This window comes from Eurosta solidaginis, chromosome 5 (assembly GCF_040869045.1).
Source record: "Eurosta solidaginis isolate ZX-2024a chromosome 5, ASM4086904v1, whole genome shotgun sequence".
NCBI classification, from domain to species: Eukaryota; Metazoa; Arthropoda; class Insecta; order Diptera; family Tephritidae; genus Eurosta; species Eurosta solidaginis.
Window position 1 is genome coordinate 200,206,099 of NC_090323.1, and position 21,458 is coordinate 200,227,556.

Here is a 21,458-nt window from a genome sequence, read left to right on the forward strand (position 1 = left end):
ATTCTATACCAAATACGAAAAAACGGATGAAACATGGAAATTGGATTGGTTTTTTGACACAAAATATTACTTTAGAAAAAACTCTGTAAAATGGGTGTGACACCTACCATACAGGGCGAAATCAAAAGCCCTTGGAATGATGGCAGGAATACTGTTCGTGGTATTACATATATAAATAAATTAGCGGTACCCGACAGATGATGTTCTGGGTCATCCTGGTCCACATTTTGGTCGATATATCGAAAACCCCTTCACATATACAACTAAGGGCCACTCCCTTTTAAAACCCTCATTAATACCTTCAGCTTGATACCCATATCGTACATACACATTCTAGAGTCACCCCTGGTCCACCTTTATGGCGATTTCTCGAAAAGGCGTCCACCTATAGAACTATGGCCCACTCCCTTTTGAAATACTCTTTAATACCTTCCATTTGATACCCATGTCATACACACACATTCCAGGGTTAACCTAGGTTCATTTTCCTACATGGTGATTTTCCCTTATTTTATCTCCAAAGCTCTCAGCTGAGTATGCAATGTTCGGTTACACCCCAACTTAGACTTCCTTACTAGTTTTTTTTATGCCGTTGAATAGCGTCAGCATATTTTAACTCTCGTTTCTTTTTTTTTTTTTTAGAAGGTTATAAGTGCACTAGTAGTTGGGTAAAATCACAGTAAATTGTAAAGAAATTATAATTTCTGCTGTCGCTGCTATACCCTGCATATTAAAGTTGAAGTTTAAAGCAATCAAAAATGACAAACAGTCACTCTATCCTGTAGTTCTGGTGGGTTTAACAAAGTAAACGCTTTCAAATGCAAGGTGGCAGGTGTTAAAGTTTTCTGTTATTCGTGTCATGTATGTAAGTCCGTAAGGAGATCTAGATATACGGACACTCAGAAAAAACCACTTAAGTTTTTTAAATATGAAAATATTTTATAACAAGTAAAGGTGTCTAAGTTCGGGTGTAACCGAACATTATGTACTCAGCGTGAGCTTCAATTGCACATTTCATTTCAGATAAAATACTTTTCTACATAACACGTGGCACCGCCCGTTTAAAAAAAAATGTCTCCCTATTTCCTCCTACAGTAAAACTTGATAAGTGAAATATCATTGATTTTTTGCTAAACTTTAATGCCAGAAATATACACAGAGCGTAGAGCGTACGCCACTGCCGATGTGCGACCTCGCTTATACAATTTTTTTCTAATTGAAAAAACTTTTTTCTAAATCTTTGATGTTGATTTTTCCGGAAATTAAACCCAGAACCTCTGGAGCTCGAACCTAAAACCTCCAGGTGGTACACGCTACCACCGCTCCCATGGCAGTCGCCAATCAAATTAAAGTAAATAGTTTTGAGTGTATGCATTGTATTACCTAAGGGCGTGGCATCGCCCACTTTTATGAAAACTATTATGTCCTATGACTTACCCATTGGTCTCATACACATTCTATGAAAATTTCGTTTATTACTTGGGAGAACTTTTTAAGCCTTTAACATACGCACTATAAGTTATAACTTGTAGGATTAAGTAAAGCAAAGTTAACAGGGGATCCACCTCATAATTATTCAAACTCGGAATCCCTACAATGCATAATCCCGACAATTTACAAAATCCCTACAAGACAATCCAGACATAAAAAAAATCCTGAAATTAGGGTATCCCGACTAGGCAACTAACCCGACAACTCCAAATCCAGACCAATTTCGAAATTACACATAAAGCTTAAGCAAAACTACTGTTGATTGCGTAGCTGGTGTTGGATCGGATAAATGTGTTGTGTAGAGATGTTTAAAATTATAGAACGAATTTGTGCAAAATTTCTAAGATCATGCGCAGGCCTCTCTGAAGAGAGAAGACTTAAGGCTCACGATGCGCATACTGACCGGACACTGCCTTCTGGCGTCACATGCTTATAAGTTAGGCCTCGTCAGTAACAGCAATTGTAGGAAGTGTATGCTGCAGGAAGAAACGGTTGAGCACGTTCTGTGTTCATGTCTTGCGCTCACCAGGTCAAGGCTATTAGGGGTCGCAGAGTTGCCAGATTTTGAGGCAGCAATTAAGCTGGGTCTTAGAAAACTGCTAGTATTTGCCAAGAACACGGAGGTATTCCATGACATATGTCCTGGCACCTGATTGGGGTTCTTCCGTTTGGTCGTCAAACCAATTCTGGTAATACTATGGACACATTCAGTGTATGTGGGGTCTTTATTGACCGGCCAGTTCAACCTAACCAAACGCGTGATTTCCCAATTTACATGTAGTCGTGATTTTATGTCGGGAATCGGTCGTGACGGGATTATGAATGGTCGGGATTTGCTGCTGTCGGTACTATGAATTGTCGGGATCTAGTCGTTTCGAGAGTTTGTAGATCGAAATTCTGATTACACCCGTAAAAATGAGTTAAAAGCGAAAAGAATAAAAAAATAAGCGGCCAACAAAAATTTAAAACAATTCAACTTTGTAATGCTAGTCAGCTGTAAGTTTCGAGTCCTGATTGTTGCTGACATTGCAGAAACTTATAGGTTTTATTAGCCCCACCACCAGTAACAAGCAAAATACACAAGTTCATTTGCCAAATATGCACATGTTCTAGCAATCTCCTAGAAAGGCGGTCACACAAACGTTTGTGCATCAACACATAGAATTTTCTAAACAGTTACAAACTACTAAAGGGTTTTTTCTTAGTTTCCTAAAGCTTTTCGACAAAGGTGGTTAAACAAAAAAGAGCAAAAAAATTGCTGAATTCGTACCTCACGAAAACATGTGAATTGCTGTAGTTTGCTGATTGCGAGCATATTTTTCTATTCTGTGTGCTTTAACCTTTACGGTTTAATGGCCTATGAAGAAAAAAAAACCAAAATAAAATTTGATAGCATAGGCACCTTTTAGTAGTTCCTGTTTCTACATATTTTCCTATTCTATTTGAGCAATATTTTTATACTCAGTTGAGCAGAGCTCACAGAGTATATAAACTTTGATTGGATAACGGTTGGTTGTACAGGTATAAAGGAATCGAGATAGATATAGACTTCCACATATCAAAATCATCAGTATCGAAAAAAAAATTGATTGAGCCATGTCCGTCCGTCCGTCCGTTAACACGATAACTTGAGTAAATTTTGAGGTATCTTGATGAAATTTGGTATGTTGGTTCCTGGGCACTCATCTCAGATCGCTATTTAAAATGAACGATATCGCACTACCACGCCCACTTTTTCGATATCGAAAATTTTCGAAAAATCGAAAAAGTGCGATAATTCATTACCAAAGACGGATAAAGCGATTAAACTTGGTAGGTGAGTTGAACTTATGACGCAGAATAGAAAATTAGTAAAATTTTGGACAATGGGTGTGGCACCGCCCACTTTTAAAAGAAGGTAATTTAGAAGTTTTGCAAGCTGTAATTTGGCAGTCGTTGAAGATATCATGATGAAATTTGGCAGCAACGTTACCCCTATTACTATATGTATGCTTAATAAAAATTAGCAAAATCGGAGAACGACCACGCCCACTTTAAAAGAAAATTTGTTTTAAGTCAAATTTAAAAAAAAAAATTAATATCTTTACAGTATATAAGTAAATTATATCAACATTCAACTCCAGTAATGATATGGTGCAACAAAATACAAAAATAAAAGAAAATTTCAAATTGGGCGCGGCTCCGCCCTTTTTTATTTAATTTGTCTAGGATACTTTTAATGCCATAAGTCGAACAAAAATTTACCAATCCTTGTGAAATTTGGTAGGGGCTTAGATTCTAGGACGATTTCTGTGAAAAAGGACGAAATCGGTTGAAGCCACGCTCAGTTTTTATACACAGTCGACCGTCTGTCCTTCCGCTCGGCCGTTAACACGATAACTTGAGCAAAAATCGATATATCTTTACTAAACTCAGTTCACGTACTTATCTGAACTCACTTTGTATTGGCGTAAAAAATGGCCGAAATCCGACTATGACCACGCCCACTTTTTCGATATCGAAAATTTCGAAAAATGAAAAAAATGCCATAATTATATACCATATACGAAAAAGGGATGAAACATGGTAATTGGATTGGTCTATTGACGCAAAATATAACTATAGAAAAAAACTTTGTAAAATGGGTATGACACCTACCATATTAAGTAGAAGAAAATGAAAAAGTTTTCCAGGGCGAAATCAAATTCCCTTGGAATCTTAGAAGGAATACTATTCGTGGTATTACATATATAAATAAATTAGCGGTACCCGACAGATGATGTTCTGGGTCACCCTGGTCCACATTTTGGTCGATATCTCGAAAACGCCTTCACATATACAACTACCACCACTCCCTTTTAAAACCCTCATTAATACCTTTAATTTGAAACCCATATCGTACAAACAAATTCTAGAGTCACCCCTGGTCCACCTTTATGGCGATATCTCGAAAAGGCTTTCACCTATAGAACTAAGGCCCACTCCCTTTTAAAATACTCATTAACACCTTTCGTTTGATACCCATATTGTACAAACGCATTCTAGAGTCACCGCTGGTCCACCCTTATGGCGATATCTCGAAAAGGCGTTCACCTATAGAACTAAGGCCCACTCCCTTTTAAAATACTCATTAACATCTTTCGTTTGATACCCATATTGTACAAACGCATTCTAGAGTCACCGCTGGTCCACCTTTATGGCGATATCTCGAAAAGGCGTTCACCTATAGAACTAAGGCCCACTCCCTTTTAAAATACTCATTAACATCTTTCGTTTGATACCCATATCGTACAAACACATTCTAGAGTCACCCCTGGTCCACCTTTATGGCGATATACTTAAATGGCGTCCATCTATAGAACTATGGCCCACTGCCTCTTAAAATACTCCTTAATACCTTCCATTTGATACACATATCATACAAACACATTCCAGGGTTTCCCTCGGTTCATTTTCCTACATGGTTATTTTCCCTTATTTTGTCTCCATAGCTACCAACTGAGTATGTAATGTTCGGTTACACCCGAACTTAGCCTTCCTTACTTGTTTTTTTGTCCAATTGACTTTTCTTATTGCGCTCACAGAGTTTTTTGAGTTTTTTTAAAATGTGCTTGTTGTTCGTTTTTTTTTTTTTTTTGTTAACATTTTAGTTTTGAGATTTATGCATTTTCATTGTTTTCTACCCCAACATTTTGTGTGTTGATTGTAGTACTTTGTCATATTGATTGTTGTTGCAAGTGCTAAATGTAGATGTATATAAGCATGTGGAAGTTTAAGTGTGTACTGAACTTTTCAGACACAAAAGCCACACCATACCACAATAAGTCACTGCGTATATTGAAGATGCTTCTATTGTTTTTTGTCGTATCAGCAAGCCAACTTATACATTTTTTGGTTATTTTGCTAGTTTTAAAACACCGAAGCGTAAATAAAAAAACAAAGATTGAGTAGAAGCGTCTTAGGCTGCCAAAAAGCAGTAGATTTTAGCACGAGTGACATAGGGTCAATGGTCATAACATCAATTGACCTTGTGGCCGTTTTAAATGGACATAAGATTATTTGAAATATTAATATTTAAAATGACTACAATAGTTATCAAATTTCGAGCGGTTAAAATGTCAACAATATTGATATTTTGTCCATTCTCTTTTATGAAGAGGTCATAAGGTCAACTCATATTTTCTGAAGTGGCTCTAAGGTTACTTATATATTTCGAAACTAAAATATTATTCTATATTTTGGTTGCTTTGTAGTGAAAAGTCGATATCGGAAACCGGTTCGGTAAGGATTTCTTTGAAATACGAAAAACTGTTTCAACTAAGCGCTTAATTCATCCTCCACCGCTTTTTTTACTGAACTCAATTCCGAAACATTCATTAGGTTAAACGACAATGTCCCAATTGGTCATTAAGCCAAATTTAATAGGTCGCAATGTCAAATGAAGTGTTCATAGGGCCAATTGAAATTATGGCCGTTTGAGGTGACAAAAACTGGGAAGACTAGAAGAATAGCCGTTCATTTTATTGCATAGCTCATTAATGCATGATCCTGAGCCTGTTGCCACTATCGTTCAGTCATCGGCGTAGGACACATTTGTAACTTCTCTGGTGGAGAAGAGAACTTCGATACGTAAACATTAAACAGAATTGAGGATAGGACACCACGCTGCGTCAGCCCTTATTCAATTCTTCTGAGTTTTGATGTTGAGTTTCTGAACTGCACCGATGGTTGCCGAACACAGATATAGTTTGCAGTCCACCCTTTTTATACTGGGACGAAGATGGACTTTTCCAACTGTGTCAAAAGATTTTATGCCGACCATTGTCAAGTCGCAGATTTGTGGTGATATAAAGAAGCAGGATGGTTTCAAGTGTCTTGGCTACTGGCGATAGGAGAGATATTGGTATTGAACGATATGGCGAAAGTATTCAGAAAGAGGCTTAAAACAAGCTCAAGACATTTTTATCCCTCATATCCAAGGTTTTCAAGCATCAGCTTAAGATAGCTTCGCAATTCTAATGCTTTTTAAACCTCCTTGGCGGTGATGGTTATAGGGGATGCGCTGTGTTTATTCTTATTTGAGCGTCTGTTGACCCGTCATCTTGATTTTTCAACGAAGGAAATAATTACATATTGCCAGCAAAAATCGCACTTACACTCAACGCTTGCTATAGACTCGCGCGGAGGGTTTCCTCTTAACACTACTGGCTTTGATTTGGGTAGTGCATTGAGCAGCTTTCGGCATCGTCCTTACCCTAGCATTGAAGGTCGGATCGTTGCCTTTCAGCATCTTAACATCTCAGTTGCAGATAGGTCATTTGCTCCGAGCACGCCGAGTTGGTCTTCCAAGCCTTCAACATGCCTCTATGTAAGATGCACCATCGCTAGCTGTAGGTGAAATAAAATTAAACTATTTAAGATTCAAAGTTGTTGTCCGCATTGTACCCTCATGTTTTATAAATTTCGGCATACTTTCATTCACATGCCTTAAATATTTTATAAGTGTCTTCCTACTTGAGTGTAACTTAAATAAAATCATGACTAAAAAGTTCCAAAGACTCCACAAAAAAGGAACATAAAACATGTAACAATAAATTTGCTGAAAATAAAAGCAACTTTTGCTTTTCTTCAAACTTTACGAGAAGTTGTGTATTTAAAAAAGTTTACTTTCATCTTGTGTAATGAGCAGAGGCAGCGTACAAATAAATTGTTGCAATGGATGCACTTTCAGCTTCAATGAGTAATTTCTTTAATAAAATGAAAAAAATATGTATTCCCAGTAGAAAGACCTGTCCGACCGTACCCATAGGCGAACAAAGATGATCTCTCCGACAGTACCCGCAGGGGTATGAGGGAGAGTAGAAAAAATATTTGTCTGAAATTACCTGTAGGAGCACAAAGAGGGCGTGTCTAGCGGTACCCTTAAGGGTATAAACGAGAATAGGAAAAGGATCTGTGCAACAGTACCCGTTAGAGTACAAAGAGAACGTGCAGAACAGTACCCGAAAGGGTATAATGGAAAGTAGAAAAAGGATTGTGGGACGGATCCTATCTTCAGGAGTACAAAAAGGACGTGTCGAACAGTACCCGTAAGGGTTTAAAGGAGAGCAGAATAAGGATCTGCCCGCTGGTACCCGTAGGAGTACAAAGAGGACGTGTGGAACAGTACCCGTAAGGGTTTAAAGGAGATCAGAATAAGGAAATGCACGCTAGTACCCGTAGGAGTACAAAGAGGACGTGTGGAACAGTACCCACAAGGTGTAATATTTGGTGATAATGAGAATAACGTAAATTAGGTTGCAGTGCCCACTGAAGCGGCAACAGATTGAATTCATCCCTTTATTCAAAAGTTGTCTTCTTTTATACAAAATTTCTATGAGCTAAAATACTTACTTACACTAATACTTACAAACTAAGTGTAACACACATATACATTCAATTCAGTTCCCTGGGAACTGCATTCTAAGCATAAATAAAATTGGTTGTGGAATCTGCAACGCAAGGACAAATGAATCATGTTAATAATTTGTTTACAGGTAAAGGCTTGTCGCGAGCAAGCTCCAAACAGTAGCATACCAAGGTTCAAGTTACCACGGTGCACGGTGTACAAAATATATGTTTGTACAAATGAATGAATGTGTCAATTGAATCTCAGGCCGTACTAAAGCGAGCCAAAATATATGTATGTACAAATGTATTAATATGTATGTAAGAGTCAATTTATTTTAAGACATTCCAAAACGGATCGAAATATATGTTTGTACAAATGAATGAATAACTTAATGAGTGATTAGGGAAAGGATCCATGGAGGTGTAAAGAGGACGCGTGGAACAGTACCCAAAAGGGTATACAGGAGAGTAGAAAAAAGATCTGTCCGACATTATCCGTAGAGGTATAAATAGGACCAGTCCGATACTACCCCTTCAGTTATAAACAGGAAAAATTGGTCTATATAGGACATGCTCAAACAAACGGAATCACTCCGATACATATAAAGAGATAGATCGATAGATATCCCGGTTTACCCTGAACTAATCTAATTTTTTGCAGACTTCTTACTAAATCTTAGTGGTGTAGTGCGTATGTTTGCTTTCAACTTTTTCACTGCGGCAGCGACCAACTCTTTCCCTCAGCAGACAATCCACACTCTAAGTAGCCTGCCAGGCTGTAAAACAAATACTACAAAAATTTAATTAAATTTCGCAAGTATTTGAGTACTTTTTTGATGTTGAACAACTTTTTATAGAATAAAATCTGTCGAAAGCGCATAAAATGGTATAAAATTAATTTTCGTTGACTGCTGCGATTAACGAGGAACAAAAAAAAAAAAAACAAAAAACACAGAAACAAACACCAGACTTACCAAAAACTCGTAAAACTCAAATGACTTTCAAGTGTGTTAGACACTTCAAACAAAAAAAAAAACGTTTTATTTATTTAGTCATTAATTTGTGGGCGTAATGAAGCAATAATTGTACGCATACACTCAATTTGTTACAACTCCAGAGCACTCCTCTTCTTCTCACTCTTCCTGTGCTTGCTATCAAGTGCTATTTGTTTGTTTCACACTCAAAAATGTATTTGTTGCTATTTTGCTTGCCAGATAGAGCCTAAGAGATTTTCACAAGTAAATCACGTACCTACTAAATTATATTTTGTCATTAAACCATCGAACTTTCTATTGCATACTTTTGGGCGTATAAACGTCGTATACACAATTCAGTTGGAAGTCAATGATGGTTGTGACAATAATGGCGTTTGCAATAATGACATTGGCAACGTCACGTACTGGCCACAAAATGCAAGAAGTTTGTAGTGTTTGCCGTCAGCTTTATACTTGTATTGCTTGTACAGTTGCGCGCACGAAAATAGCAGTGGCAGTTATTAGCAAATTGTATCAGTTATATTCATCTTTTTTGTTTTGATATACATATTAAGAAAAAATATCAAGAATTTTGTTAATGAGACCAAGCAACCCAATCTCGAAAACGTTTTCGAAAATTCGAATGAATTTACGAAAATTTCGAACTTTTTTTTAGAATTTTCAGTTTTGTAGCCTTATTAATTTTAGTCTAACAAAATACAAGATGAAAATCCCTCAAAAATTCATACTGATTTTTGACAATTTTTTTCGAAAAGTGTTCTTTCACATAAAAGCAAATCTATGTGCTCTTCTCATAGGAGAAAATATGTAGCATCCGCGGAAAAAAAATTTCAATAATCAATTGCGAATTTTGAAATACTGTTAACTTGTATTTTGTTAGAATAAAATTGATTGGGCTACAAAACTGCATCTTAAAACAAATTCTACGAAACCTCAACAAACACTTGAAACCATTATGCAAACTTCTCGAATTTTAAAAATTGTTTCGAAAATGTTTTTGAGATTTTTTCGCAGTGTTTCAGTAACACAATTCATGAATTCTTATTGAACAAAAAATTAATATTATTGATAAAAATTGCCACTGGCATTTTCGTGTTTGCAACGGTATCTTATTATAATGCGCCGGGATTTGGGTAATTCCAGTCCTCCAGGCAATTTTGGTAGTATTGTGGGAAAACAAATGTTTATGAAATAAAATGTTACTCCATTTCCCTGTGATATATGTTGCACTTAATTTAGCCGCAATTTACATTTTCGACCCGGTTTTGAAGAAGTTAGATGGCCAATGACCATACGATTATAGTAGTATAGTGTCATAAAATATTGGACTAACAGACTACGTGATCAAGTACTTGCGCTTCGATTGGGCTCAGAATTACAATAGAGATACAAGGTTGGCGCGCATATGGCGTGCGAGGAAGTAGTATCCGTGACTAAAGCAGTAGACACACTGCAGCCGAGCATCAATCGAGCAAGGTTGGCTATGCAAGGTGTGAAAATCTAAAACTCTCTTAGACTGTAAGCCATCCCTAATTAGAATCGAAATAGGAAATCATATACATCTATATAGGATTCCCGGACATAAGGAAAAAGATCAAAATTATATGAGCTGCTAAAAAGGGTCTATCCGTCTATGATTGTAGTGTAGACGACCCAATCAGATTGTGCTAAAATAAAAGATTAAACGCGAGAGTTGCGCTTTTTAGAAAAAAGCTTTTTCAATTAGAAGACAAATTTTCTAAGCGGGGTCGCCCCTCGGCAGTGTTCGGCAAGCACTCCGAGTGTATTTCTGGCATGAAATGCTCTCAGTGAAAACTCATATGCCTTGCAGATGCCGTTCGGAGTCGGCATAAAACAAGTAGCTCCCGTCCCGCCAATTTGTAAGAAAAATTAAAAAGGAGCACGACGCAAATTGGAAGAGAAGTTCGGCCTAAAATCTCTTCGGAGGTTATCGCGCCTTACATTTATTTATTTATATGGTAACATAGGTACTTTCATACAAAGCTGTCGCAACAACTTTTTTTTGTTCATTTGACTACTAAAACGGTCAGTTACGAATCAACGATTTGTGCGCATTTGATTCAACATCTTGTTCGGTTGAATTGATCCGTATTTCGGTTGATTTTACCAGTCTATTTCTCCCAGTGTAGGAATTTTCAGTTTCGTCGTTGGCAAACTACTGGAAACACAAGAGACTCTTTCAGTCCTGGACGGCCTGTTGCACTTATCATAATATGCACTAACTACTACGATTCTTGGGCGCATGCAGTTTTTTTTATTCCCGCGCGGTTCCTTACTGTCGATCAACTGTTACCGACTAGCGGCCAACTTACGTAGAAGGAATATATCTACCTATGCTGAATGCAGCTGTCCGTGTGTGTATATGCATTCACTCTTAGCGCTTGGCATACTTTTATTCAGTGGTTGAACCTTGAATGCTGAGTGTTTACTTAGACGTTTACAAAACGCGCTTTACACCTCAGATTGCGAGGTAATTTACTAGCCACGAATATAATGCTGAACATCCATATAAGACGTACTGCTGTGTACCAACAACCCTCGAGAGAGGAGTGAGGAAAAAAATTAATATGGGACAGTGGACTGGGAAACTGGTTCACGGATGCATCAAAGGAAATCTTGGAGAAAATATTTTCTTTCAGGATCTAGACGTAAAGAGCAACGGTATTCTAAATAACTTAAGCTTACGTCACCGTTGTGTTATGTGTTTTCACAACGGACCTTCATGTTGGCCAAGCGAGCTGCCACTGTCCGGATGGTTACCACTCAACCTTACCCAACAAAACCTATTTGTCTGCTCATTACAAATTCAAGTCAAGCTTTTGTGCTCACTTTGTTTAACTTTTATTTGCTAAGTATATATCTATTTTATAACGAGTACTTTACAATTATTGTCTTTGGACAAGCGTTTATCATAATATCTCGTGGCTAAAGCTCAACATTGTTTGCCTTTTCTTCCCCCAAAAAGTGTGTGCAGTCAAATTAAGCTTTTTAAGTCATTTTCACACTAAAAGTTGCCAACAATGCCGAAAATTGAAGTGAAGTGGTCTATGCCAATATATGCTAGTGGCCTTAACCTGAGTCCTCCTGCAGCAATCAACTTCTTTACAGACAAACACACACACACACACTTTTTCACTAACAAAGCACCAGTGAAGTGCCTCAACTCAAAATCTTGAATAGCTTTTGAAAATTTCATTTGATCAACTCTTACCTCGCTTCAGCTGGTTTTCGAATTGAGTTTTCTGTTATTTTTCATTTTTTAGTTTCAAACAATATTTCATGTTATTGCTCTTTTGGTATATTCTCGCAATTTTAAAATTTAATTTCTACTGCACAGCTAACTGCAACGATGTACCGTTATGTATGCATGTTTGACTTTTCAAAGTTCCTAAAATTATGCAATAATAATTTCAATTAAATTGTCAAAGTACTCAAAAGCAACTCGTTCTACTATTATGTGAAAGTTCAAAGGCGTCTTACTTGTGTGCTTGTGTCCGCGGGCTTGTATGAGTATTAGTGAATACATTGGCTGTCAGCGCAAGTTCGTCAAGAATGTTTAAATCGTACTCGTTCTAGTTTCAAAAGTTGCCCTCAAGTTTATGTTACTCCTCCGATAACTGCATTGGCCAAAGAGTTGTGTATTGTTTTGATTGCAAATAGTGATGCATTGAACCGGTAAAGTAGACATGAATATTTGGATTCCTCACAAAAAAAAAACTGGTTCGAGTTTTGTTTAGACAAGTAAGGGTGCCAGCGGCTATCTTACCAGCCCATTGTCCGGTCCGGTTTTTAATATTAGCTGTGGTTTGCAGCCTTAAATTAACCATAATTGAGCCCTTGAAGTCAATATCCAAAAGTACTCAGAGTATTGAATTTCCAGAACGGATGATATTTGCAACTTTTGTATACCTTCTCCGCCTTTCTGTGGCCACAAACCTATCGAATTTCGTCAGATATTTAACATAAGCTGTGGGCGGTAGTCTTTAAATAAATAATAACCCTGGAAGACAACAATATGCAAAATTTCTCACACTGTAGCATTTCCAGAATTGATTGCCTTTGCAACTTCTTTAGCCGCTTCGCTGCTATTAATTGTACCGTCTTGCAGTGTGTGGGATAGCGATAGCGATCAGAAACCAGAAATATGTCCTCTTTCGTTTTATGGCACAAGCGCACGATACTGAAAGCGGTGTGGGTGTCGTCCACGCGCCATAACGGTAATTCCAATATCTTATTTAGCACGGTCAGTAGACACATTTGTGGTTACTGGGACTTTAGAGCAGCCTCAATCTCTTTCTTTCACGCCCCTGGTTTCACAGCGTCATCCTACCATAATGATCTTACGATTACCCATTCCAGATCGCCTACCAAAGCTCGTATCGTATAAAAGAGAGCAGTGACGAACTTTGCACTGCTTTGTCGATGCGGACCAATAAACTCTTCTAACCTGGAAATCCTCCTGTTGTCTGACCGATTTCTTGGGAATCAGTATTTTAGCAGCTTGAAAATCCTCTCGGGTTGTGGCGGTTCATAACACACAAACTCTTTGTCTCTAGATATAAACTCTCCTTGCGCCTTGAGCCTCAAGCAAACGGAGCTAAAGAGATAAGCCTACAAATGACGACAGCCAACCGTTAAACGGCAAACGCTGACACGACATAGTATAACACTGCATATGTTGCGGTTAGCTGAGACTGAGGTTTTACTACAGTGCGGTCGTGCTCACCGCTCAAATCGCGCTTACCATCCACTTACACATTTCTCTAGGTGAATGACTCATCAACCCCTGCCTGTGATAAGAACTCATAGGCCGATGGAGCGCTCACGTTCACACACGTTTGTCGCGTCTTAATGTCAGTTGGTCTGAGCTCTTTCCGAGGTATATTTCAGCTAGTGATTGGATTTTACTCTCCTTATATTTACTCGTTTTTGGAGCGAGCACCTTTAAACTCTCTAATATACCCACAGTTACGTCCTTTTCGCTCTGAATGTTAGGACACTTACCGTTGCCTTCGTTAATGTGTTCGTCTATAGTGTCCGATCTGTTGTTGGTGTTATTTTTGCTTTATTCTTACTTTTCAGTTCATGCCAAAAAAAAGTCCCACCCAAAAACATATCTTGGTAAGCGATGCTACACAGCCATTGAAATATGACTTTATATGGGTGCGATTTATGCCAGACCAGACTTAAATGCACAAACACCACCTGGTATGTCACATACCTTGAGGCTCTGTTGTTGTTGTTGCAACCGCAAAACTCATCCCGAAAGTTTAGGGGAGTGTAGGGGTAATGGTAAATTAATTTCCGGATAGGAATCCGGTAAGCTCCGGTACTACCACCTAGTACTAGCCCCACTTCTTCGGAAACGATCTTTTTGACCCCTTGAGGCTATCGCCGATTTTAACGGGATGTGTTCAACACCGATAGAAGATAACTAAGTAGCCACTTTGATTGGTTTTATCCAATTCTATGATATGACAAAATACGGACCCACGAGGCAACATTTTCATGCCTGGAAAGGAGCCCGGTAAAGAAAATAAGCCGTATAAGTAAATTACCATTATACGCCATATGTCCGTTGAGATACACCGACGTGTCTTCCATAGATTCCTTATATCTGGAAAAAGTGAAGGGAACCCATTTAAGTCTGCGCTTCCTCACCGCATATGGTCGCTCTTGAGCTCATGATCCAGAGTCCTGAAAGAAGGCCTATTGGAAAATATTATGACTAAGTTTCAGCTTCATGTTGTCACATAGACCACTATTCCTCAATAAGAAATCGATAACTTCTGGATATCTAAAATACCGATAAATTGTCGATAACAATTTGATAACTTTTGATTAGCATATCGAAAAATATGCGATACATTTCGATGACGAAATCCATAGATATCAAAACGCATTGTTAGCACTCTGATGCGAAATCAATAAAATTTCGATACGAAATCTATTATTTTTCGATAGCTAATGGATGTATTTTTGATAACATATCTATAACTTTCCGATATACAGTCCAAAAATTTTCGGTAGTAAATCGATAACTTTTCAATATCAAATCGATAGACTTTTGATAACATACCGATAACTTTTCTTTATCAAATCGATAACTTGACGATATCAAATCAATAACTTTATGGTAGCGAATCAATAACATGATGATAGCGAATCGACAATTTTGCGGTAACAAATCGATAAAGTTTTGACTACTTTTCGATAACTTTTTGATAACAAATCGACAAATTTTTAGTAACTTGTCGATAAACTTTCGATATCAAATCGATTATTTTTGGTAACATATCGATAACTTTTCGATAAATAATAGCGAGCAAAGATTTTCTGACTCATCTGCGGAAAATTATAAAAATTCCTAATTTACTTCACAAAGTGTGTGAATCTGCTTCAAACCGCACTCGACTGAGCCGACTTCTCTAACGCTCTAAACTTCGCATCACTCGCTGCAAGCATTTTGAACTTTATACTCACTTCACCCTTGGAATGAACTTAAAAGGAGTATTTATTTATTTACCTGTGCTATGTTGAAGAAAATAACAAACTTGAAATGAAAAACTAGTTTTTGGTAACTGCAAATTTTATTCCTTTAGTTTCTTCTTTGTATTTCTTTTGTTGGCTTTTGTTGTTGAATGGATTTAAATTGCATTTTGCACGCATCAAAAATGCATTGCAGTTTTTTTCGATCAAGATTTCTTGCATAGTTTGCCATTCAATGTAGACATGGGACGAAAGGGTTGCTAAAATGTGTGCTATAAGCCAGTCACAGCCTTAAACGAGATAGGAGTTGGTAAAGTGCATGCAATAACTTTTAAGTAGCACAAAAAAAATCGCTAACTGCAAAATAGCAGTGGCAATTTTTATCAAAATTCGACAATTCTTTTTTCATTTTGGATATTTAAAGAAAATGTAATTTTGTAAATATCCTATTTCATCCTTCATGCAATTTCAACAACGTTTTGAAAAAATTGTTTGGAATATTTCGAAATTTTTGCTAGAGTTTTAAAATTGAACATGCAGTTTAATAGCCCAATCAATTTCAGTCTTACCAAATTCAAGGTATACATTCGTTAGCATTATTAATTGGAGCTTAACCGCCTAAGCGATTTTGGCCGTTTCTTAACAAGTCACGCCAGCTATTCCTCTTTCGCGATAACTTACGTCAATGATGAGGGACTTGTAGAGCGTTATTTTTGTTAGTCAAGTGAGGACCTTATATTTCAATTGCCTACTTAGCACTTGTTGGCAAGAGTTAACCCCCGTTTTATTTCTGCTGTTAATGCTGGTCCCTAAATAAACGAAATCCTTCACGGTTTCGAATTTACATCCCTTATCAGTGACGTGACTGCCAAGGCGCGAATGCGCCGATTTTTTCTTGGATGACAGTAAGTACTTCGTCTTGTCCTTATTTACCGCAAGACCCACTTTTTTTTTTTTGCTTCGTTATCTAATACCGAGAAGGCAGATCTCAAACCCTTTTGTTTAGGTCAATAATATCAATATCGTCAGCATACGGCAACAATTGTACTCGGAAGGGAACTTAAATTCAGATATAGTAGCTTCTTTTCGCGCCTTCAAAGGCTTTTTTGAAGTCGACGAAAGGACGGTGAGTGTCGATACTCTTATCGGGAGTATTCTCTAGAATTTGGCACATCATTAAGGCCTGGGCGATAATAAATTTACCTGGTCTGAAGCAGCGCTAACAAGTTCCAAGCAGTTTGTTGACTTTAGGCTTTAGTTATTCGCACAGTACGCTAGATGGAACCTTAAATGACATAAAACCAAAGCTGATTCCGCGGTAATTGGCGCGGTTCGCGCTCTCACCTTTCCAGGATGTGATGCATGCAGAGAAGAGATTCGGCAAACGCTTCGAATGTTTTTCTGGCATGAAAGGTTTTCAGTGAACATTGACCTGTCTTACAGATGTCGTTTGGAGTCGTCGTAAAACATGTAGATCGCGCCTCGCCAATTTATAGGGAAATTTAAAAGGAGTACGATGCTATTTGAAGAGAAGTTCAGCCTACATGTCCTCAGAGGCAAATTCTCACTTCATCATAGTAGGGTGCCGGTACGTGTTTTCGATCATCGACGATTAGGGTGTCAGGCTCGTCTTCACGCTCGCTAGCAAAGAGAGGAAGTGTTCGTACTCTGTACGTCAGTTACCAGATCGCCATTATCATATCTTTTCGAGTTTGCCCCAGTCTTAAAGTCTTTCGTCATTCGTCGGATTTTTTGGAAGAACTTAGAGCATTATTTCTATCAGCCAGTATCTGAAGCTCCTCGCTTCCATCTATATAGGCATTTCTCTTCCTTCTGCGTCTCACGATAAGGACACATGGGTGTATCGAAATCCGCATTGATTTTAGCAAATTTTTTCCGGGGCATGTGTTTGTTTTGTGTTGTCATTTTGTTGTCAGCATATTATCTATTTGTTATCGATAAACTTTCGAAAAGCTATCGATTTGTTTTCAAAAATTTATCAATTTGCTATCAAAAAATTATTGATTTTTTACTGAAAGAATATTTTCGAAAAGTTATCGGTGTGTAAACAAAAATGTATTGGTTTGTTGTCGAAGCCTTACTAAATCGGGGTGTTATCATTTTGCTTTCAGAGTATTACCAATTTGTTATAGGCGTGTTATCGATTTCTTCACGTCGACTCAACGTTTTGTTATGAAACAATAAAACTTCAGTATAAAATCGATGACAATTCTGTAAAATATCAAACATTTGACTCCTACTAAAGAGGGTATGCCACATTCTTTTCCTACTTTAAATAGAGTGTCTATAAAAGAAAGTAGGAAGTATGCGCCCTACACTCTGCAGATTCTGACGTTGCTGCACTTCAACTCAATTTTCAACGGTGACAATGAGTATGACTTGAATAAACTATATGAATCACAATGTAAACTCAATAACGAAATCCAAGTTAAAACTATAGAGAAAAGGACAACTCACTTGTTGGTCATACTACCTACGTACATACAACAACAATTTGTATGGCCTGTGGGTATTTCAAAAGCTCTGATGCTGTCAATGACACGTAAATTTGAAGTGATTTTCAATTGCTTTACCTCAAAGGAGGAAGCTAAAACATACAAGTGTTGTGAATAAAGTGAGAAAAAAAATGTTGATACTTAAGTATATGAAGTTAGGAGGTGAAAAAAGGTGTGGAGGTTATTTTTCTGGAGGTTTTAAAGAAATGAATTTAAGTGTAGAATATTTCTAAGAGACATCCTCTGAAAACATTTTTAACAAACTGAAGCACGAAATGTAATAAAAATAATTTTAATATAAAAATATTGCAGAGCTAAGTTCGGCGCAAATGCAACAACGAATGGTCAGTTTTTGAAAAATCAAGTTCAACTTTATGCAAATCTTCAAGGCTGCTTGCTATTCATAACTGCAGTCGATCTTGTCAACCTACCCTCATCTGAGTGCATCCCATTGTACACAAAAGTCAAATGCAACAATAACATAATAATGCATTCGGTTTATAGTTGAAATGGGGGTAGGGACAACGGAAATGAAACTTGTTTCAATTAAATGAGCTTTGTTGTTTTAAATATTTAATCAAAAAACTGCATAGATGCAATTTTGTTTGCATAATAATTATAAATGCATTCGAATTTTTCTTAATCAAAAGTAAGGCCACACACATCATCTATGCAATTCTCAGCATATTTATCAGAAATTGTGTTTAAAAATTGTCTTATTTGTTGAATGCAGCATATTTACCACGCGTAGAGGTTACCGTGATCAAGAAGGCGGTTCCTCCGGAGTGATGCTCTGCCATTGCACTTACGGTTTTGAGTTGACCTCTGCGAATATTCCTAACGTGAATGATTCGTGCGCATAATTTTTGGTAGCGCCGGGATACACGGGTGCCTATCCCGGCATCTTATAAATACATAAAACAATTAAATGTTGGGTAGAGTTGGGCAAATGTCTCGTTTTTAGGTTCTAGTGCATTCAGAACCATTACTGGTTCGCCCTCAAGCTCTTTTACATATTTTCAACTGGCGAATATAACTTCTTCTCTATAATTCCGAACTAGTGAAAATCGAGGAAAATTTTTGGTCTAGTTCTGAACTAGTAACTGACTTCCCTGCATGGTATTGAATTGTATCCAGGAAGGAGAGATGATGGTTAGTTCATTTTGAAATCCCAAATCGGCTTAGCCATTCTTGAGTTATGATTTTTTTTTTAGAAAAATACTATATAAAAGAAAGTCGTGTTAGTTACACTACGCATAACTCAAGAACGGATGAACCAATTTGGCTAAAAATTGGTGTAGAGGTAGCCTATAACCAGGGAACGGACATACGATACTTTTTATCCTGTTCTGGCTAGGATCTTGAAATCAAAACGTGGACCTGGGTAATCCTGGGATGTGTTTGTACAATATGGATATCAGATGAAAGTGCTTTAGTACAGGGCAGTTTTCATACCTATTGGTGACTAGGGTCTCGAGATATAGGTCAAAACGTAGACCAGGGCACCCCTAGAATGTTTTTATACAATTGGATATCAAATGAAAGCTGTTGATGAGTGCTTTAGTACAGGGTAGTTTTCATACCTATTGGGAACTAGACCAGAGACGGGCTGGGACTGGGATTAGGACCACCCTCTGGGACTGGCAATAAGAGATGAAGGAGAATGAGAAGAATTTGAGAGAAGAGAAAAGAGGGTAGGAGAAGGTAACTGAGAAAGAAATAGAGTGAGACGAAATAGAGATAGATGAATCGAAAAAGACGGAGGGAGGAGTGAATAAAAGATTAAGAAAAATATAAGAGGGGGAGGCAGAGTTAGACGGAAAGAGCTTAATAAGATGTATGCAGATAGACCAACTTTAGGGCAGAACAACGTCTGCCTGGTCTGCTAGTTTTCAATAAAAATCAAATCAAATGAAACGTTTTTATAATCAAATACAACTTTTTCATTTCGAACTAAACTTTTTCAAATGAAATGAAACTTTTTTCAAGTAAAATTAAACTTTTTTTCAATTGAAATGAAACCTTTGTCATGTCAAATTAAACTTTTGTCATGTCAAATAAAACTTTTTTCAAATCAAATTAAACTTTTTTCAACCATCTCAAATAAAACTCTTTTCAACTCAAATACAACTTTTTTAAATCAGCTGAAATTGTTTTCATGTAGAACTAAACTTTTTTAAATCAAATGGAGCTTTTTTATTTCAATTGAAATTATTTTGAAAACACATGCAACTATTTTCGAATCAAATCAATTTTTTTTTTTTTTTCAAATAAAATTAAACTTTTTAACAATTGAAATGAAACTTTTCATGTCAAATTAAATTTTTTTCAACTCAAACTAAACTTTTTTCATATCATATGAAACTTTTTTCAAATCAAATAAAATTTTTTTCAAATCAAATGAAACTTTTTAACAATTGAAATGAAACTTTTCATGTCGAATGAAACTCTTTTCAACTCAAATTAAGCTTTTTTTTGAAATCAAATGAAACTTTTTCAAATCAAATAAAATTTTTTTTTAAATCAAATGAAACTTTTCATGTCGAATGAAACTCTTATCAACTCAGATTAAACTTTTTTCAAATCAAATGAAACTTTTTTCATTTCAAATCAAACTAAACATTTTACAAATCAAATGAAGCTTTTTTATTACATTTTTTTTTTTTTTTTTTCAAAACACATGAAACTGTTTTCGAATCAAGTGATGCATTTTTCAAATCAAATAAATTTTTTCTCAAATCAAATGAAATTTTTTTCGGATCAATAAAACTTTTTTCAAATCAAACAAAACTTTGTCGAATCAAACTTTTTTAAATCAAATCAAATGCAACTTTTTTCAAGCAAAATTAAACTTTTTTCATTTAAAAATAAAATTGTTTGTAGTTTTTGATATCTACAGGTTTTGGGCCTTGCTTTTATATCCAAAAACTATTGTGCAATTAAAACTTCACTGCTGTGCAGCCCGTCGTTTGTGTTGGTTAAGCAGGGGGTTTATTTTTAAACGATATGTGCAGCTAAAATAACTTTCAGATATGGCATCATCTCGTCCTTTGTTTGCCGCGGAATCCAAGAGAAGCTCTTACGTACCTATTCCATCTAGCTCATCTTGGAAAGCTGTAGTGAAGAGTCTGACCAAATCTATTATTTAAGGCGAATAAAATCCAGCGGTGGCACAAAAAAGAGGTTTTCTCATTACACGCTGGATGGGACCTACATGTATTATGCCGACTACGTACGGCACCTGCAAGACAAGCTTTTCGTGGCAGAAATACACTCGGACTCTTTGTCAAACAAATGCCGAGTAGACACCCCGCTTAGAAAAAAAAATGTTTTCTAAAAGAAACATAAACCTTTAATTAGTCTTGGGTGGTAATTTTTGTTCACTGCTTTAATCGCAAGGTGACGTTGAAATTTAGATTTTTCTAAAACTCGCATCTCTGCCGCGATTTGGATATATTTTCCGATGATTTCCAGTTTTTCTTCGCTCATCTGGAAGCTAAGTTTCACTCTTTAACTCTCTCCCAGATCTTTAATTTTAATACAAGTGTAATTTCCTTTTAAATATTTAAAAACAAAA

At 36.8% G+C, this 21,458-nt stretch overlaps 1 protein-coding gene and 1 non-coding gene across 17 annotated transcripts in view; both read left to right on the top strand.

Annotated features, from left to right (window-relative positions):
- Nucleotides 1-21,458, top strand: part of Eip63E (cyclin dependent kinase Eip63E) — a 733,437-nt gene that overhangs the window by 381,213 nt on the left and 330,766 nt on the right. The window lies entirely within an intron of this gene.
- LOC137234063 (U1 spliceosomal RNA) lies at nt 18,616-18,783 on the top strand. The gene has a single exon (XR_010947667.1). It is a non-coding gene; the product is annotated as a U1 spliceosomal RNA (small nuclear RNA).